Source organism: Armigeres subalbatus, chromosome 3 (assembly GCF_024139115.2).
Source record: "Armigeres subalbatus isolate Guangzhou_Male chromosome 3, GZ_Asu_2, whole genome shotgun sequence".
In the NCBI taxonomy this organism is placed as follows: Eukaryota; Metazoa; Arthropoda; class Insecta; order Diptera; family Culicidae; genus Armigeres; species Armigeres subalbatus.
Window position 1 is genome coordinate 14,550,314 of NC_085141.1, and position 21,557 is coordinate 14,571,870.

The window sequence follows — 21,557 nt, forward strand, 5'->3', positions numbered from 1 at the left end:
AATGCAAAAAATACACGGACAGAAAATGTTTAACATTGAACCAAAAAATCTGATTGTTTTTAAATCACATTTTTTAGAAATTATGTCGAAATTTATTGTTTCAACCAGATTTTCTGAGATACTATCAATAACAAATTATTTTTATTTCAACAATATTAAAATACACACATTTGAAAACAACCTCAGTAGGTTTTTGTGGACAAAATAAATTAATAGTATAAAATTTTCAAATTACAAGTCATTTGATAACTTAATACTAAGGACACACCTGTGGTACTTGTACCATGGTACAAGAGAACAAGAAAATTATTCCAAGACTATCTTTAATAAAGACAATAATTGGTATCGTACTCAGTTCAAGATTTATGTACCATGGTACTTGTACCACCAGTGTGTCATTAGTATAACTCGCTGGGTTTGATGCTCGATCCAGGAAATGTTTGGGTTGACGATTTTCTTGACTTCCCTGGACGTCATCGTGTTATGATTGACGAATGCAAACATGGTAATTTGGCTCGCAATAAATAAATGTAGAAATGCTGAATGAACTTGCAAGGCAGCCATGTCCCAATGGAGAATGTAATGCCGATAGGAAAAAGTAAAATATATGTTAATATAATGAAACAACGCCAGGATTTTGGAAAACTAAACCATTCCCTCTGACATCAAGTTGAGCATGGCCTCTTTTATAATATTTTTTTCCGATAGACAAATAATTTTTTTATAAAACCAAAAATTTGAAAATTCTACTAATCATAATAGAGATAATACCAACATCTTCAAGAAAAACAAAAATGTTTGAACGAGTAAAGCGAAAAAAAAAATTGTTAGCAAGGAATCGTCTTGCGGAAGGATCAGCATTATAGATGAATTTTTAAGATGATTAATATTACAATCCTATTTTACTCAATTAAATTTACTTTATATATAACTAGACGAACCCGCCCGATCTCGCTCGTAGGTGCCTAACTGTCAATCAAACAATCGATTGTAGCGTCGCACTCTATATTGAGTAAATCTTACAAATCGATCAGTTTGTTATATCGATTTAAATTTTCTTGTTATTCTTGTTGTTTCCTTCGTTTTCTTGACGGAATACTATTCAATGTGTGCAATAAATCTTAAGTCTAAAAATTGGAATTCAATATACATATTGACATATGCTAATCAATACTCATCGATGTGGAATAGCCAAGGAAATAGCTCTATCTTTTCATAAATATTGGAAGCTATAGTTTTGTTTCAACTAACCATAAAAAGCATAAAAAGCAAGATATCCATACCTTAAGAATATTGAACTTTTAAAGATTTCATACGAAAGTTCATTAAAAACGTTTCAGTTTTTGAAAATTAATTAAGCTATTACTAAACTAGAACACGAGAAAGGCAAAAGAATTTATTCAATCTGTTTGAATTTCCCAAATTCCATCAACCAAAATCAATAAAATAAATGTTTATGTGCTCACTAAAACGCCGCTCTCAGCAAAAATCCTATTAAACAAATGGTTTGCAAGTTAAGATTGAAATAGGTGGAATAAGCGACCATGAGGAAAAAATGTCATTCGTGATTTAATAAATGAACTAATGAACCAATAACACAGTCACCGAGGCAAGTGGTAAAGAATATTATATAAATTGCTAATTTCATTCAAATGAATACGGGGTATTTGCCGGCAGGGGTTCGATTCCGAACAAACCCAAAATTATCCATGCTGAATAACGTTTCGTAAACGTAAATTAAAGTTTAGGTTAAATCCGGATATTTGAAAAATAAATAAAATTATACTTAATAATTTTCGATCTCAAGATGTCCAAATTTTGAAACCTCGTTCAAATGTTTTGAATATTTCCTCTGCTTGAATGTACTGGTTGAAGACGGAACTATCCATGGAGCCTTCGGTTATTCCTGTGGAACCAGCTCTGATGACTTATTTTGAGTACTTCCACTGCACTACAGGTTCGGCCTTGGTTTCGGCTATTATTGGTGCACGACGGAAGTAGCGAGAGTAACAACTGGAGGGCTGTGGCAACATACAATCATAGAACGACGAGGCAGCTTATGGGCTTCTGCTTTCAACTGGAGCATTTCGGATATCGGGGTATGAATTTGTATATCAATTTAATATTTTCTTCATTTCGAAACAAGAAAATCCTTGACATGAAAAATTCAACGCAGCCGTCCAGACGCAATCAGCATCGTAATTACTTAAGAACCCTGAATTCCTTTTCTTTCCTACTATATTATTGTATTCCCTAACCTTGACCGAACCGCGAGTCTTTCGGTTCCCCAAAACTAACATTATGTATAAGATTTAAGAAATGAATTTTTAAACTTGATTTCGGCTCCGTTACGCTTCACGGCAATTGAGCCTCTAAAATAAACGAAAGATTAAAAAAAAGATCAATAAAAGATATTTAGCGATTTAAATTTTAAGTTTCCTTCAAATCTGATCTCGGTATTCGGCGTGTTAGCCTGTTTTCATGATCAGTTGAAGTTACTCAACTCCAAATTTTGAAATGTAAAAATTGATACCACAGGACTATTCAACCTCCGAATTTACATGTAACATAGCCGGCCCACCACTAGCCGGTGTGTAGACAAAACAGCTGATGAGGGGAATAAAATTCGAATAGACGAAAAGTTGCAGCACACTTTTCCTGATTAAATTTTGTTGGTTTGTTCTTCTCAACAGGTGAACTATTTGACAAATCCAGATGCATATTATAGATGAATTTTATTACCAATGACAAAACTTTGTGCCACATCATCTTAGCGTTGTTTCAATGCAACACATCGTATGAAAACATCTCCCACTGGAAGAGCAACCGAGAGAAAGTTGAGAATGGATTCGCAGCATCTATCCCTCCGCGTGTCAACACGTTGCATGTGGTGCTAAAGCAGGCTAAAGCTATTGAACCCATTTGGCGCGCTTTCTCTCTTGGTTACACCGACCAACCGACCATGTGCTCCGAAAGGACCTCTCGGGCGTGCATCGGCAACCGGTTGATGTTGGCGCGAAGGATGCTGCGTTTATTGGCATTGAACTGAATCTTGCATCAAGGTTGCCGTCACAAGTCAGGCCAACGAATCAGTCAGTCGTCCGTTGTCTGTCGGTCGAATCGGTTTTAAGGTTTCAAAGTTCCTACGGTTTCGCAAGAGGGTCATCAGCTGTACTGATGGTGATGAATAATGCACTTCATATCATCTACCTGTTGATTTGGTTATAGTTTGATATTTTTGAAATGGACCATTTCTGAAATAGAGCTTTATCTATGGTGGCATATATCTATTGAAGGCGCTACCCCGTGACTAACGTATTTTGGCTAATACGTGAAGTGTTTGTAATCTAATTGGCAACCAACACGGTGTGACTATGGGATAAGCCGTTAATAGAATCAGAAGCTGTGTTTGATGGAAGAGTGTTCTCCCAAGACACCAACATGGTCCCCGTTTGTTCCAATGGTGAGAATGTGAAATGTGCTGGGCGTGATTGTGAAATGTCGTTACCTTCGATGTACAAGTTTGTGATTTATCTGTCAATGCTGGTGGTGGCTGAGACTGCATCTGTGGTAGACCAGCTTCTGTAGAGTATGATCGAGAATAAAGAGGATCTACAAAGGAATCATAGCGGATTATTTGCGAACGGTAAATAAATTTAACCACCATAAATTGTCTTTACGGCTTCACCTATTATGGCAGGGATGTGGGAGGCCATAAATTTGTGAATAGTGAAATCCAATGGGTTTTATGGAAATATATGTATTTAACATCGACGTACAGTGCAGTCACCGTAGGTTAGATTGGTAACCGCCCGGATGAGCTATTTCACTCGTCAAAAGCTTAATTGGATGGATGAAAAGATAACGATGACACGAATTGGATCCCTGATTCTATATACCGGGAAAGAGAGAAGTGTATTGTTTATCGTAATCAAACGTTATTCGCTTTCAAGGCGAGACATCTCCAATTAACCTACCTTTTTGGTGATGTCTGATACGAAAATATATGATAATGGCTTGGAAAGTACTCGTTAATGTATGCTATTATGCATTACCGTCTACTTTAATTTGATTTAACTCGCTTAAAAATTTTGATTTAAAATAACTATTTGGAGCCATATATGTAGATATAATCTCCAGTGTTGTGGATGTGACAAAATAACTAAGGTAATTTATTGTGCACTGCATATAACAAGAACTCTTTAAGAGCCAGTTCGCGAGAAGCGCGACCCCCTCTTGTATCGATATTCTCCGATTTGGATGAAATTTTCAGGGTTTGTTCATATATGTAAGAGAAGACGTTTAGCAAATTTTCAGATTTTTTCAATGAGGGGAAGTGGGGTAAAACGGCCCTTCAAAAATTATTGTTCAAAAATCGCCAAAACCAAAAAAATGCAATAACTTTGGCAATGAGTGACCGATTTTGTTTAAATTTTGCACGCTTTTTCTACTCAATTAGTACTTTATACCAAGTAATTAATATGGTTATAAAATTGTTTACTTTAGGAGAAAATTGACTTTTTCGATAAAAAATGGTCGTTTTTCCAAAGGGAATATTTTTCACCAACAGATCTAGGATAAAAAACTAAACCCGTAAGGCAATTAAGGAACTAAAGAGCTTTCATCTCATATATAATGTAGAAGCGCCAACTCAAGAATTTCTAAGAAAATCGCAATTTTCTGCAACACTGTTCATTCAAAAGAAAGTTCGCACAAATTTTGACCCTACTTAAGTTGATGTTTTCCGATCTGGGGAAAACAGTCCAAACTTTTTTGTCTAAGTTGAAATTAAAAATCAGAATTTTCCATTAGGGGAGTGTAGGGTAAAATAGTCCTTTAAAAATAAATGTCAAAAAATACATCATTTTTTTATGTGAGTTCTAGCAGAAAATACATAAGTTTAAAAAAAACTGTTTCTTCTTCCTTCCAATTCATCTATATTTTTCGTCTCAATAGATACGTATATCCTTCGCTGATCTATATTAGATAGCAAACCATTTGCAGAACAATTTTCAACAGAAGTAAAATAGGGCCAAAATAAGTGCCTTAAACATTAGCACGTCTTTCGCAAACTGAAACAAAAATGAACGGTTTCGACGAAAGTGCTTGTTGATATTTTTTTTGAATCAGCTACAATTACTGTGGGTACCGGTATTGATGTTGCTTTTACATCTATGCGAAAAAAACAATTATTCTTAACGGCAAATGAGTAATTCGGTAGCGTTTAAACATAGCTTGTTGGTGGAGCTGCTTCTCAGATTATATTTTTCTTTTGTACCTACTTGCATCAGGTTACCATAGGCTTGTTTTTGTAGCTTGTAACGATTGTGCGGTATTCATAACTCTTTTTCATCCTCCATCATTATCAATTTAAACCAAATTCTGCAAGTTTATTGTGCAAAAACGTCAAACCGTGTACCATTCATACATTTTGAATTACTAACCTTCAAACTGCTAGCTAATATTACAGAGATACAATCTAAACAAAATGTTTGACTGAATGGACTATACCAGTGCTAATTGGGTGTATATATTTTTAAGGGTTGGACAATTTTATCTCATAGGTAATGGAATACCCTCGATTCTATGTTTACACAACTATGTGAAAACACTCCAAAGTTTAACAAAGTTGCATTCATTTTGCACAATAGAGGAAAACCCTTGTTTTCTAAAACGAGCTGATTTTTTACACAGCGAGCGTAACAATGTAATGTGTATACTATTGAATAGGATAGAGTATCAATTGTCTGTCGATTTGAAAACACACCCCTCATGAAAATACTTCAAATTTTAGGATACACGTTTCTACACTCATAGATAAAGTATATAAATTGTAGATGGGGTCCCGTAGCGTAGTTGGCTACAAGTTCGCCTTACAAGCGGATGGTCATGGGTTCGATTCCCAGCCCATCCACCAAACCCTCGTCAGTCGCTAGAACCGCAGCCCATACGGTGGCGTTTTGGGGTACGTGCCTTACTGTCACAGCTGCCTGATGGCAACTGACAACTTGTTCTTCTCGGAGGCATTCCTCCAACGTTACCCGGATAAATGGCAACCGAACAATGCAACGATCATTGGATACACGACATGGACAAATGGACACAATGTACTCACGGTGAGATGGATTGGCAACGACAACAATAAATAAGTAATGGTAAAATCTAAAAATAGAATCTGAGTGGATTCTGGAAGCAGAATACCACAGTAGACCTCGGCACAGTGGCGGTTAAGTAACATAGAGTGCCTATCAAATAAAGGAATAAAAAAAAATGGTAGATCGCTTAATCAATTAATTAAAAGATTACCAAGCAAAACTGTTTTATTCTCGGCTTAATTTACACCACCTGAAAGAGCTTGAGTACCTCAACAAGACTGTGTAGTTGATTGTAAAAAGGATGCCTTAAATTTCAGCCTTTTTCTCTTGAAATATTTACTAACCTTATATGAACATATTTTCAACCAACCATAAGGTGTGGTTTGCTAAGAAGTAGTACTTGGGTAGTAACAGCTTGCAATACTTTTTGAGAAATCTATCTATTGCTTTTTTCACCGAGGAACAGACTATCGTGTTGAAGTACCAAAAAAAATGTTCTCACTTCCGAATGGATGCAAACTAGCTAAAGCATTGGATTTTGCTTTACGTCGTTCTTGAACCATGTATTGTCCTTGCAATTAAGACATCACCATGGAGGAATTGGTGGGAATATATTTTGGTGGAACAATATTTTTGAACGGGAGTTTAAGACGGCGCTAAGTATACAATACCTCCGCCGGAAAATTATAGAAATGACATGACTAGTTGACCAGTTCACGTTATTTTTTGAGATTGAGAGATTGTGAAGGATTTAATTGCTGACAGATTTTTATCTGTTATCATACCATAAAAATACTAAGCTTGGAAGAATTTCGAAGCAAACTAGCAAAATCACCAGATTAGTTGCCAGTTGGGTAGCAATAATCAAATCTAAGAAGTGTGGTTATGATTACCTTGTTTCGTAACATTATTTATATTTGGAGATCTATTTTACCCCTCTCTCCCCATGCCAATATTTTGGCAAATAGTTTCATCTACATATAGAAATAAACCTTGTACACAGTTAAAAATTCTGAGAATTACACACCACGGAAATATTTAAACGCTTATTTTTGTGTTTAATAACCTCTAATTTTACATCCAACTTTTTCTTGTATGCAATATTGAAAACAAGCTCCATAGTAACGACGACCTGTAATTTTAAAAAGTGATGGAAAAATGAGTCGAATCGAACGGAGCCTTTTTGTTACATCATATATGCTGTAACATTTTTATACTGTGTAAGTTTCAGCCAGATGCTGAAACATCGATAAAATGGAGTTGCGATTCTCACAAACTGGCTTGCAAACAAACAGTGCAATGTGCAGAAACTCATAATAACAGTGTTGCAGAAAATTGCGATTTTCTTAGAAATTCTTGAGTTTGTGCTTCTGAATTATATATGAAAGCTCTTTAGTTCCTTAATTGCCTTACGGGTTTAGTTTTTTATCCTAGATCTGTTGGTGAAAAATATTCCCTTTGGAAAAACGACTATTTTTTATCGAAAAAGTCAATTTTCTCCTAAAGTAAACAATTTTATGACCATATTAACCACTTGGTATAAAGTACTAATTGAGCAGAAAATGCGTGCAAAATTTAAACAAAATCGGTCACTCATTGCCCAAGTTATTGCATTTTTTTGGTTTTGGCGATTTTTGAACAATAATTTTTGAAGGGCCGTTTTACCCCACTTGCCCCCAATGAAAAAATCTGAAAATTTGCAAAATGCCTTCTCTTACATATATGAACAAACCCTGAAAATTTCATCCAAATCGGAGAACATCGTTGCAACCTCCCTTGGAAAGGGGGTCGCGCTTCTCGCGAACTTACTCTTTAAAGAGTTTTGAAAAAAAAACTATATGAACTTTTTTTTTGAAATAAATGGTGGAAATTATTGAAGGCATGGAAATGTAAAAAAATGATTGATGAAATCTTTCCAGGAAAATAGGTATCTTAAGTGGAATTAAAAAAAACGTTGGATTCACTATTAATCGAATTTCTTCAGTGTTTTAACTTCTACGCGAGTTAAGGAAGAACATTCAAATTGCTATCTTTTTTTTGTCGTACAGGCCTAGTTTGGATCCCATAATTCAGAATACGTGTAGGGACTTGTTATGTGGTCCTCCTATCCGGAGTTATTTTGGAGGATCACTGGGTCTGAAAAATTTGACCACAATTTGCTTTTTTGGCGACATAAGTCCAACAAAATGTAACTTTTTCGTATCTTTCCATACCATTTCGGTAATTTTTTTTATATAAGGGAAAAAGGACAATTCAATTATAGAATTATGACACCCAGATGTGGGTCAGTTCCAAGGCCCCAGAGAAAGCCTCCGAAGGTATAAAAATCGGTCATAGACGGTCTTGCTTGTTGGGAACGGGACAATCGAAGTGTAACTGGTTATGCATTTTATCGACTGATGAGCATTGTAGAGTGCCATGAATCAAGTTCCTGAAATCATGAATTATAGTTATGATTTAATGAACTGAAATAAATATGATTTCATCATGACGAGCTCGGTGGTCTAATGGCTACCGCTTCTGCCGGCTCGTCCCTTTCCTACTTTGTATTTCTGTTTCACGTTCTACCAAAAACGATTCCTACTGTTATAATCTTCCACACTATCCCAAAACCTCCCGTGGCACCTATGAGAGGTCGTAGAGTTCTCTGCATCTTTCTTAAGTAGGTGTCCAACTAACCATCCTTCCCCTTCCTCAGCATTCGCAAGGACGTGGCCAGGACAGATCTCGACTATTGGAGGGTGCATTGCTTTCATCTAAGAGATAGTGATTAGTCCCAAATCAATATCTGTGGTAACGGATAAAAGTGATGCTACTCTCGTACAATAGTCTTGGCTTGTACCACCTACGAATTTGTGCGAAATGCTCAATGCTAATGCTAATGAAAAAAATATGATTTCATCATTTTACATTCATGATCATGGCAGTGGATCATGGAGAAGGATTATGACAACGTGTTATAATTTTAAAGGAATTGGACACATTGGTACAGTTACAAGAACCTTGAGGGAGCTTCCGAGTGCATCAAAATCGGTCATATTAGAAAAATGGCAAACTGTTACAATATGTGTATCAAACTTCAAAATTCAAATCGAGTGGAATAATGACATAAAGATATAATTCTGTGGACATCGGCCACCCTGGAGACAGTTTATGACATCCAGACATGATATGACAGATATGATTTTGAGGATTTTGGCCATAAGGGTTCTTGAGAAAGCTTCCGTAGGCCTACACGCCAATTAAACTTATGTCAGGTACGGCATGATAGACCAGTTTTAGCCAGCATCAGTGGGGTGGCGGCGTCAGCGACTTCCGGAGAAATTCCTGGATTAACTTCCGAAGAAATTCCTGGAGAAAATTCCGGAGAAATTTCTGAAGGAGCTTCCGGAGAAATTCCTAGAGGAACTTCCGGAGGAATTCCTGGAGGGACTTCCGGAGGAATCCTTGGAAGGACTTCCGGAGGAATTCCGGGAGGGACTTCCGGAGGAATTCCTGGTGGAACTCCCGGAGGAATTCCTGGAGGAATTCCTGGAGGAAATCCTGGAGGAAATCCTGGAGGAACTTCCGGAGGAACTCTTGGAGGGACTTCCGGAGGAATTCCTGGAGGAACTTCCGGAGGAATTCCTGGAGGGATTTCTGGAGGAATTCCTGGAGGGATTTCCGGAAGAATTCCTGGAGGGACTTCCGGAGGAATTCCTGGGGGGACCGTCAACTGAGGTGAAGATGATCATTTGATATGTCAGTAAAAAGTGCCAAATTTTTTTAGTAGTAACAATATTCTCCGTTCAAGTTATGTTATCGCTAGGTAGAAATCCGAGTTTTTCGATTATAATCATGAAAATGTATTTTGTGGAAGAAAGAGAGAGATAGTAATAAATGACGCTATTTTCGTTTCAAATATTGACTTCGTAGACTTCTTTACGTAGTGAATCCAACATTCATACAAATAACCTAGTGTATTTTGACTACTAGGTCATAATGATTTTAGTAGAGCTGTCTTGATCAACTTCACCCCAAACCAGATTACTCGAAAAATGTGTGATAATTTACATGTTTTGAAAATATTTGTTTCGATTTAAAATGTAAACACACATTGTTATTGCATGTTTTGTCTTTAAAATGATCATCTTCCCCCCAGTTGACGGAACTTCCGGAGGAATTCCTGGAGAGACTTCCAGAGGAATTCCTGGTGGAACTTCAAGAGGAATTCCTGGTGGAACTTCCGGAGGAATTCCTGGAGGGACTTCCGGAGGAATTCCTGGAGGGACTTCCGGAGGAATTCCTTGAGGGACTTCCGGAGGAATACCTGGTGGAATTCCTGGAGGAGCTTCCGGAGGAATTCCTGGAGGAACTTCCGGAGGAATTCCTGGAGGAGCTTCTGGAGGAATTCCTGGAGGAACTTCCGCAGAAATTTCTGGAGTAACTTCCGGAGGAATTCCTGAAGGAATTTCTGGAGGAATTCCTGGAGGAACTTCCGGAGGAATTCCTAGAGGAACTTCCGGAGGAATTCCTGGAGGAACTTCCGGAGGAATTCCTAGAGGAACTTCCGGAGGAACTCCTGGAGGGACTTCCGGAGGAACTCCTGGAGGGACTTCCGGAGGAACTCCTGGAGGGACTTCCGGAGGAACTCCTGGAGGGACTTCCGGAGGAACTCCTGGAGGGACTTCCGGAGGAATTCCTGGAGGGACTTCCGGAGGAATTCCTGGAGGGACTTCCGGAGGAATTCCTGGAGGGACTTCCGGAGAAATTCCTGGAGGGACTTCCGGAGGAATTCATGGAGGGACTTCCGGAGGAATTCATGGAGGGACTTCCGGAGGAATTCCTGGAGGAACTTCCGGAGGAATTCCTGGAGGAACTTTCGGAGGAATTCCTGGAGGAACTTCCGGAGGAATTCCTGGAGGGACTTCCGGAGGAATTCCTGGAGGGACTTCCGGAGGAATTTCTGGAGGGACTTCCGGAGGAATTCCTGGAGGAACTTCCAGAGGAATACCTGGAGGAACTTCCGGAGGAATTGCTGGAGAAACTTCCGGAGGAATTCCCGGAGAAACTTCCGGAGGAATTCCTGGAGGAACATCCGGAGGAATTCCTGGAGGAACATCCGGAGGAATTCCTGGAGGAACTTCCGGAGGAATTCCTGGAGGAACCTCCGGAGGAATTCCTGGAGGAACCTCCGGAGGAATTCCTGGAGGAACTTCCGGAGGAATTCCTGGAGGAGCTTCCGGAGGAATTCCTGGAGGAGCTTCCGGAGGAATTCCTGGAGGATTTTCCGGAGGAATTCCTGGAGGAACTTCCGGAGGAATTCCTGGAGGAACTTCCGGAGGAATTCCTGGAGGAACTTCCGGAGGAATTCCTGGAGGAACTTCCGGAGGAATTCCTGGAGGAACTTCCGGAGGAATTCCTGGAGGAACTTCCGGAGGAATTCCTGGAGGAACTTCCGGAGGAATTCCTGGAGGAACTTCCGGAGGAATTCCTGGAGGAACTTCCGGAGGAATTCCTGGAGGAACTTCCGGAAGAATTCCTGGAGGAACTTCCGGAGGAATTCCTGAAGGAACTTCCGGAGGAATTCCTGGAGGAACTTCCGGAGGAATTCCTGGAGGAACTTCCGGAGGAATTCCTGAAGGAACTTCCGGAGGAATTCCTGAAGGAACTTCCGGAGAAATTCCTGAAGGAACTTCCGGAGGAATTCCTGAAGGAACTTCCGGAGGAATTCCGGAGGAATTGCCGAAGGAACTTCCGGAGGAATTCCTGGAGGAACTTCCGGAGGAATTCCCGGAGAAACTTCCGGAGGAATTCCTGGAGGAGCATTAGGAGGAATTCCTGGAGGAACATCCGGAGGAGTTCCTGGAGGAACTTCCGGAGGAATACCTGGAGGTACTTCCGGAGGAATACCTGATGGAATTCCTGGAGGAACTTCCGGAGGAATTCCTGGAGGTACATCCGGAGGAATTTCTGGAGGAACATCCGGAGGAATTCCTGGAGGAACTTCCGGAGGAATTCCTGAAGGAACTTCCGGAGGAATTCCTGAAGGAACTTCCGGAGGAATTCTGGAGGAATACCTGGAGGAACTTCCGGAGGAATACCTGGAGGAACTTCCGGAGGAATTCCTGGAGGAACTTCCGGAGGAATCCCCGGAGAAAATTCCGGAGGAATTCCTGGAGGAACATCCGGAGAAATTCCTGGAGGAACATCCGGAGGAGTTCCTGGAGGAACTTCCGGAGGAATACCTGGAGGTACTTCCGGAGTAATACCTGATGGAATTCCTGGAGGAACTTCCGGAGGAATTCCTGGAGGAACATCCGGAGGAATTTCTGGAGGAACATCCGGAGGAATTCCTGGAGGAACTTCCGGAGGAATTCCTGGAGAAACTTCCGGAGGAATTCCTGGAGAAAATTCCGGAGGAATTCCTGGAGGATCTTTCGGAGAAATCCCTGGAGGAACTTCCGGAGGATTTTCTGGAGGAACTGTCGGAGGAATTCCTGGAGAAACTTCCGGAGGAATTACGGAGGAGGATGGCCAATATTCCCAGCTTCATATCTGGATGTCATCTTGTTTTTCAAAATGCTGTAACTTGCTAATAAGGACCGAAAATATTGAACTGGCCTGTTTAGGACCGGTTCCCATTTCTGCAACAGTTCTTACAATGATTTTTGATTCTGATATAATCCTTATATTCAAGTTTACCGAAATTGTCTAAATAGAGACGAAAAAATGACATTTTGTTGGACTTATATCGCCAAAAAAGGAAGTTGTGGTCAAGTTTACTGCATCTGACTATTTGACTCACCGGAATAACCATATCATATCCCTACATGTATTCTGAATTCTTGAGTCCGTATGTGCAGAATGGTAATAAAACTAGGCCAATGCGAGAAAAAATGACGAAATGGCAGCAATTGGCATTTGTTTCCTGCACTCAGGCCGACAGGAATAAAAAAATAAAAGAAAGAAAACGTGAATTCTGAACCAAGGTTTGTGGGTCAATGCTGCTTGTACCCGAAGCTAGCATAAAATAAATATATTTTCGTCATATTCTAACTACGGCTATTCAACCTGTTCTTATAATAAAAGTGGAAATGATTAATTCAATCCTTCGTAGGTATGTATTATTCTAGCGTACTGAATAATTCGAACAATTCACTCAGATTCCGAATAATTAATGATCACTGATCACAACCACACAGATAAAAATATGTTGTGATTTTAAATGTATTTTCATGCACATATTTGGAGCATGCAAATAAACGTAACATTCAATCGATTTTACATTTCTTTTAAATCGAAATATATTTAAACCGTGCTTGTTTGTAAAATTCAATTAAATTTAATTGAATATCGAGTGTTTATTCATTTGTTGGGATTGGCTGCAATTTTACACGTCGTTGAACTTTCAAAATTATTTGCTGTGCAGTAATGTCGGCTTGCTTATTTATCCTTGACAAGTACTATGTCATAAATATTACACATAAAATTCCCAACTGATTCTCTGCCACCCACTACCCATTCGTGTAAATTATAGTCAACAAGTATGGTCGCACATAAACATCGCACCGCCAATCAATTTCCACTACAATTTCCTATCACGAACAATTGATCAAAACTCCACAATGCACTCCATCTACGACATTTCTACGTCTAATGACATTGTTTGCCTCTCGCATTCGCACCTTCACAGAAGTAGAATTATTTATGCCATTAGTGATAGTAATCAACTAATCATAATTAATTTTCCTTCCTCGGGGTGACTGACATTGCAGCTTAGAACGTTATAGAAATGTGGTGAACCGATCTTGCTACAACGTGGTCGATAAATTCCACAAACACGGACCCATCTCACTTTATGATAATGACCTTGTTGTACCAGCGTCAAGCACAAATCATCAGCTTAATTAAAAAATCTGTACGTTGACATTGCCATCGTCGCGGCGCGTTGAAACGCCGATAATTATTACCATCATTCTTGACCTTGTTCTTCCTCATCATAGGATGTACAATAATTAATGGATATTTGCGCTTCGTTAGATACGACTCCAAAAGAGTCGTAGAGTATCCGATTTTAATTGATTCTGCACGCGCGGTCACCGACGATGATTGGAAAGCTATTCGTAGTTACCAAATTGGAATATTTGTTTTTACACTTTCCCATTACGTGTCTGAGTTCGTTTGAAATTTCAAACTCATTGAGTTTTATGAATCTGTAAATTATTCGATTCATGTTTTGAAAGGACATTTTATCCATTCGATTGGCTTCGTTGGTTGGATGTGGCTTGAGCTCGCTCTAGTGCAAACCCATGTTCAAACAGAAAACGTTTATATCGGCATGGCTTTTCTACCACAGCACCTAAATACCTGACCACACTCTTCCAGACAGACGTACCTAGCTACAACGTAAGTATAAAGATTCGATTAGTGAGCCAATAATAGAATATTAATGGGTTTCCTAAGTGTATTCTAGTGGCTTTTCTCTCTAAGGCGTCACTTCTGGTCAGTAATAGGCATTCGTGATTAGCTGCTTTGCGCCAGACAAGGGTCTCTGCACGAAAGAAAAGCTTTTACATGAGCGTCGTATGTTCGCTCCTATTGCTTTGAGCTATGCAGATAATTGAATCACGTGAGCTTGATTCATTGTACATCTTTGATTGCACCAGGTATTGGTGGATCAGCTGAGCAAGTGAACAATATTTAATTTGGTTATCGGTAAAACTGCGGGAATCATCTCAAGGAGAGAGGGGATATAGTTAATACACGCAGCGAAATGGATTGTAAATTAACAATAATATATAATATTGCTAGAGTGACAAAAAATTATTTTCGGTTTAAGCAGTTATTTCATTTGGCCCAATTATATATCCTGCTTTCTTTAGTTCCTTTGCCATATTTACAGCAAAAAATAACATCGAACACATCATAGAAACTTGCTACTAGAACTCTAGAAACAACTTTATTGAACTTTTCAAACTTTTCATGATTAATATAATATAATGGTCATGGGTTCGAGTCCCATCGAAAGGAAAGTGGTTACCTACAATACATTTTCCAACATATTCACATATGAGTTTTTACAACATTGTAAATTAATGTCCAAGTCGGATACCCACGTGGTTTAATCCCCGGAAATAGGCAATTAACTTTGATTGAGCTGAATATAATGTTGTTTACAATATTTATCTTGCATTCAGTACGAAACAATGATGTTTGTTTACTTTGCTCGATTGGGACCGCGTTCGACGGTTTGACCGGAACTTTTGGTTTTACGCTTTGCTGATCTTTATATATAAACATCAGGGTTTGCAGAAAACGTTCTAGATAAATAACGAATAATGGCAAAAATAATGGCGAAAGGTAAAAACTGTTCCGAATCATAACAAGCCATGATAACAAATTTATCAAACTTGTATACAAAGACGAAAAAATATCGGATTGGCAGTTCCTACAGAGAAGTGATGATTCTCGCTTTGTTCTCGCTCATTTTGTGTTGGGGACAGCTCTGTAGAACAAGTTGAAATGCATCATCAGAACCAGTGCTCCCGCGTTGGGAGCTTCTTAAAAGAAATTTATGTTGAGGTATAGCTTCCAGAATCAGTTCTTTATCATGGCAGATTGCGAAAAAAGTCTTTCACGGTATGCTACATATCGTGCATAGGGTAGGTGGTTCGGTTGTGGGCACCCCCACGTATCTTTTGACAGAAAGCAGATTCAGATACTGTTATTCTGACATCTGTCATTCATTTGCTATCGAAACACGATGTTTTGTGCAGAATACCGAACTAGATAGACACCTCTACTTTGAACTATGAACAAATAATTTTTTTTCTGAGCATGAGCATGAGCATGATTGACCGCCCACGGTTGCTACTCCGTTATTGCCAGGCCAGCTGTAATCACACAGAGAACCAACAGATGATGTTTGGGACTAATATCATCCTCAATGTGTAAAAACTGGTGACCCAATATAAAGCAATACCAGCGCCGGCCGTGTCCGAATGCAGGTCAATTAAGGAATGGGTAGGAAAATGTTGACGTGATACTCGCTTTGATGGAAGCCAACGAGTCATCTGCACTTCCACGAGATATCACTGGGATGTTGGAAAATATGGGGTAGGGCATGTAGCAGGGTTCGTCTTGGTAAACGGCATGCTGTGTATAACGTGTAGTTTGACTATCGCGCACTAATTAGTTAAACTACTGACCGCACTAAGTAGAACAAAAATTCCGTGATCTCGAGACCGTTCAAATACGTCCGATCGCGCACTTAATTATTTGAATAACTTACCGCACAAAGCAGAACCAAAATCTGTGGCCTCGAGACCGTTCTACTTTTTAAATTTTTTTACCTTCATGGTATCGCGACAAAGAAAAACTAATACAATGCAGGCTCGGTGGCTTCTGCATAATGAGGATCGCGCTTATACGACCGAACCAACACACACTCAAGAACTGTATCAACTTTCATTTATTACGTAGATTGTCCCGCAATTAAGAGAAAATCTCACACAATGTAAGCTTAGAAACTTTTGCATACCGAGAAACGCGTAATTTAAACCGAACCGACGCGCACTTTAACACGATCTTTCAAGCACTGGCGAAACTATGAACGCCACTTGTTTCGACAAATTATATAAAAGTCGGATGAAAGATTCGCTGATTTTATCCTACGTTAACGCATTCAAGCGAAACGGTGCGAATTTTATCGATACGATATTCGTGAAGGCGATGATAGGATCATCGAGCAAATTGTTGAGGGTTGCAAATCCTCTGATCAACGCCGTCAAATCTTGGCAAAGGATATGTCGTTGGAGGAAATTGTCATACTCGGATCTACATTAGCAGATGTGCAGCAGCAGGTAAAGGAGATTGACCGGACTCCTGTTGCATCTGTATCGGTAGGGATGATAAGCTAGTTAGTTGATAATTTTACTCACGTCACGTTCGAGCAACAGCTTGGTGGACTTCAAGCCGAAGAGAGTTCGTATGATTGGAGAAGCAGAACAATCACCGGAAGAATTTTTTTATGCAATGGGTAAAAATATTTTTGAGTTTGTGGTAGGGGGAGTTAAAGTTCCCATGATTATTGATTCCGGGACGGATACAAATATCATCACGGAGGAAACATGGAAGAAGATTAATAACACGGGCATTAAGGTGTTAGAATACAGTCAGACTGTGGACCGAAAATTAGTCCCTTATGCCACCAGCATGCCGATGCAAATTTCGGGAATGTTTACAGCGATCATTGAGGTAGGTCAAAAGCGGGTAGATGCTAAGTTCTACATTGCTAATCAAGGACAGCGAAATCTACTAGGAGACAAGACAGCGAAACAACTAGAAGTGCTAAAGGTTGGATTCGACATTTCGTCAGTTTCGGGTTCCGGACCAATCGGGTTCCCAAAAATCAAAGGTATCGTCGTTGAAATTCCTATCAACGACTCGATTCAACCGGTACAACAAGGATACAGGCGTGCACCGATTGCACTGGAAGGAAACATTTATGACAAGCTGAAATCGTTATTGGACCTGGGCATAATCGAAAAGGTACATGGTCCGTCGGCGTGGGTTTCTCCGATGGAACCAATATTGAAAAGTTCTGGGGAAGTGCGAATCTGTGTAGATATAAGACGTGCTAAGCAGGCTATTCTCCGCGAGTCACATCCGTTGCCGTTAATTGATGAAATTTTAAGAGGTTTAGGCAATGCCAAGAAGTTCAGCAAGTTGGACATTACGCTTCCTTAACCATCAACTTGAACTTTCAGAAAAGTCGAGAGAAATTACTACCTTCATTACCAAGTATGGTCTGTTCAGGTAACTGTAGATCAATTTGAAACAAAGTGAGATTAATAAATAAATTACTTTTGAATTCCTTGAACTTTTTCAGATACAAACGGGTTATGTTCGGAATTTGTTGTGCTTCGGAACTTTTTCAAATAGTAATGGACACAATTGCCGCCGGCTTGGAAGGTGTAGTTGTCTACCTAGATGATATTTTGATTTTTGGCTCGACGCAAGAAGAACACGATAAACGTCTAGAAGCATTGATGAATCGCTTGAGAGAGTATGGAGTTCTCTTGAATCTGGAAAAATGTTTGTTCAATGCTAGCAAGCTCAATTTCCTTGGTCATGAGTTGTCACCTGAGGGAATTAAACCGATGAAGAGTCGCGTATTAGCAATCCAGCAATTCCGTGAGCCAGCAAATGCGGCGGAACTGAGAAGTTTTCTTGGGTTGGTAACGTACGTGGGAAGATTTATACCTCACTTAGCTACCAAATCTGAACCACTTCGCATTCTGTTGAGAAGTGGGAATAAATTTGTATGGAGTGAAAAACAGAAATTCGCATTTGAGGAAATTAAGCGAGCAATTGTATGTATGTATGTAGGGGAAATGTTCCGATCTCCATCTCACTGTACATATTTTCCAAATTCGTCGCTTCTTTTTGTCAACATGCGTGCTCACTGCTGAAAAAAATCACAAAAATAATAAACAAAACAAATTCCTTTCCATTGCTTTGTTTTTTATGGGATGGAAATAGGAGCTATGAGATGAAGTGGCAAACCGTTCCCCTATGTAGTTAGCCACCATCCTGGCCAGAGTCTTGCTCTGCATGTGGTTCCACTTGACAGTAAGGTCAAATTTCAATATGATTTTGAATTCAACATATTGCTGTATGAAGGGCCAAAAATGGGGGTGGTGGACCTGTAAGCAGAGACACTTACACGAAACCCACGGGAAAATGAGAAACTCCTTCCAGCAGAATGATCCAACAAAAAGAATAATGAAATTTGCAATACTTGTCAAGCTTTCCACGGGATGGTTTGTTTGAAGAAGGGCGCGTCAACTAGTTAACACCTGTTGGAGATAGAAGTAATAGACGCGAACGACTAATACTTTCCTTCCTTGACTCCGATTGGCTACCACTTCATTGTCCAGTTGTAACTTCATTGATGCCCTGATGCACCCTCCCAACCCCATCATATGACATTTACATTTACAGTAAAATCAGTAATATTTTAAGTAATAGTTATTAGTACATAACATTAAGAAACATTCTCACCAAATGCAGGTATCATCTACAATTACATCCGGCTAGATTTGTGTTGCTTCAGTTTAACTTCTGATTATCGCATGGTTGCATTTTAAACTCGTCAACTTTCCATTGCGCGGCCGTTTTTGCCCTAATAAATATGGTCTACTTAAGTTTTACTAATAAATGTTTATTTTGTATCGTAAAATCATGAAAAACTTTACGAATGTACTGAACTACAAAAAAGACAAAATATTGAATTTTGTGTCGAAAAATAGCACGACAGTACGTCTGATGTGTTGTTATCATGAATTAAACGAAATAAAAACAAAAACATTGTACGCGATATATTGTGTGTGTGCGTGTTTCCATTATTAACATTGTACACGATATATTGCCACCTCAGCAATCCCCTGGTAGACCCGATATTGTCTGTACAGCTGGCCACGTCCTTACGAATGTTTTTATATCGTAATAGTCCTATCATCTACTTAAGAAAGCGTTCTGAACCGAAACAGCTTTCATAGATGAAGGAGTTGAAAAAATGGCGAGTAAGTATATACAAATAAAATGTAAAATAAACAATAAAAATAAAATTGTAATAAATCGGAAAGAGCTCACCGGTGTCCCATTAGATTCGTTATAATATCCGTACGATTATTGAAGATCGAAATCCCGCACAGCAACACCAGCCGCTGGCACTGCATGTGGTCTGATACATTTACATCACAGAAAACTTCTAAATTCCGACTCTGTCGACATGCACTTGGCTAATCACTTTTTGAAAGCCCGTGTACCAATATGATTATTTTGAAACGTCCGCATACCTTCAAAGACTACTACGATCTGCCTACGAAAAAAAAATTTCTCTCTACATAAAAATTACCACGAAATAGTAGTTTGTGCAACTAGTTGCAAAAAGATGATTTTTTCAGCACGAGTTGTACGAGTTTTGCAACGAGTTGCAAACGCTATTTTTTGCAATGACGAAAAATGGGCTGAAATATGATAAATCTGTACCAAAATGGTACAATTTTATTCACTTAAGAGGACCAAACTTGCCAAAAAATCACGTTGCTGTAAAAAACAAACAGATTCCATGTTATCGTGCCCCATTGTGTGCTCGACAGACCATAAGGCGATAGATAAACCTGCCTTTGGAGAATGTGATCTCATGTCCATCAAATTATTTAATTTATTACGTGACACAGAGAATATACTATTTGAACACTCACCCAAGCTAATTTAGCTAAATATGGTCATGTAACTATTGTTCTAATGCTGGTTTTCCATTATAGCACCCAAATGAGTGCTTTAATGGATTTTATGCAACCCATTCGAGTAGCATAATGTTCATTAAAACACCCATGTCATTGGTATGGAAAAGTAGGCCGTTTTTCACTCAAACGCCAACTGTAAACCAGGTATTATGATCAGGAATTGCAAAAATTTTGTTTGACCTTTTTCAAAGTGTCATAAAATGGTGTGATTGAATTGAAAAAGTGAGTTCAAATGCCGCAGGGTTCGTAATGCTCACTCAATCTCAGGAGCACAGGATGCTCCCTCACCAAAATTTTCGGGGAGAAATCGCTTTTCGGGAAAGAAAAACAGCCTGGAGAGTGATAACCATTTTTCGCTCACTTCGATTGCCGCCAAACGTTGGTTTGTTCTTTTTCTTTCATATTCGAGTCTTTTCGTGGGACCATAAATGCAAATGATAGTAGCTTATGTGGACCAAATAACTTAACGCTGTCATACAGATAACGTGGTGGTGTGGCTAGAGTAAGCGCATCCCCACAGCTATTATTGTTACTATTCTGGGTTCGAATCCCGGCGCGGCCATACAATTTTGTAATTGTTCTGCGATAATTCTCACGAAAAAGGATTTTCATCTAATAGGCAAGATTTTCGTTTATCTTCCCAGGCTAATTCTGGAGAAAGATTGATGGGTGAAAGATGATCCTCAACATAAACAAAGAAAAAAGATTCTCCCTTGACCCGAAAAACGCTTTTTTTACCATTTAATTTATTTGGTAGGCTCAGTCGTGAGTGACACTTTGCGGAGCCGCTATTCTTAAGTATGATATTTTTACAATCAGTATCATCTTATCATTAACAGTTAGTAGGGAAGGGGGACGTAGACCATAATACTCGTGGTGACTCAAGGTTAAAAATTACTTAATTCAGGACGGACGGGGTAGGAATGTGGGTTTAGGTTATTCCAGCTGCTCATCCGGGCATTTGACGTTGGAAACGGTTTTGCGTGGCGTCGTGCTCAATTTTTGTTCGACATGGAGCATCTTCCGGATGGCCAGGGCTTTGTGGTACACGGAACAGAAAAACAGAATCGAGCGGAGAAAAAAACTGAGAAAGAGAAAAATACGGGCATTAGACTTTGATATCAGCCGAGCGAAGAATGGCGTAGATGGCCTGCATATAATCCAC

The 21,557-nt window shown here is 39.3% G+C and overlaps 1 protein-coding gene across 2 annotated transcripts in view; it reads left to right on the forward strand.

The window, feature by feature from the left end:
• The first annotated feature begins 3,115 nt into the window (after positions 1 to 3,115).
• LOC134220350 (calcitonin gene-related peptide type 1 receptor) overlaps positions 3,116 to 21,557 on the forward strand; it is a 141,701-nt gene continuing 123,259 nt past the window's right edge. Inside the window, exon 1 of one of the 2 annotated variants that reach the window (XM_062699384.1) lies at positions 3,116 to 3,463. The gene's annotated coding sequence lies outside the window, so the exon portion shown is untranslated. Of the gene's footprint in view, positions 3,647 to 21,557 lie in introns of both variants that reach the window. The other variant, XM_062699383.1, reaches the window with a different exon arrangement.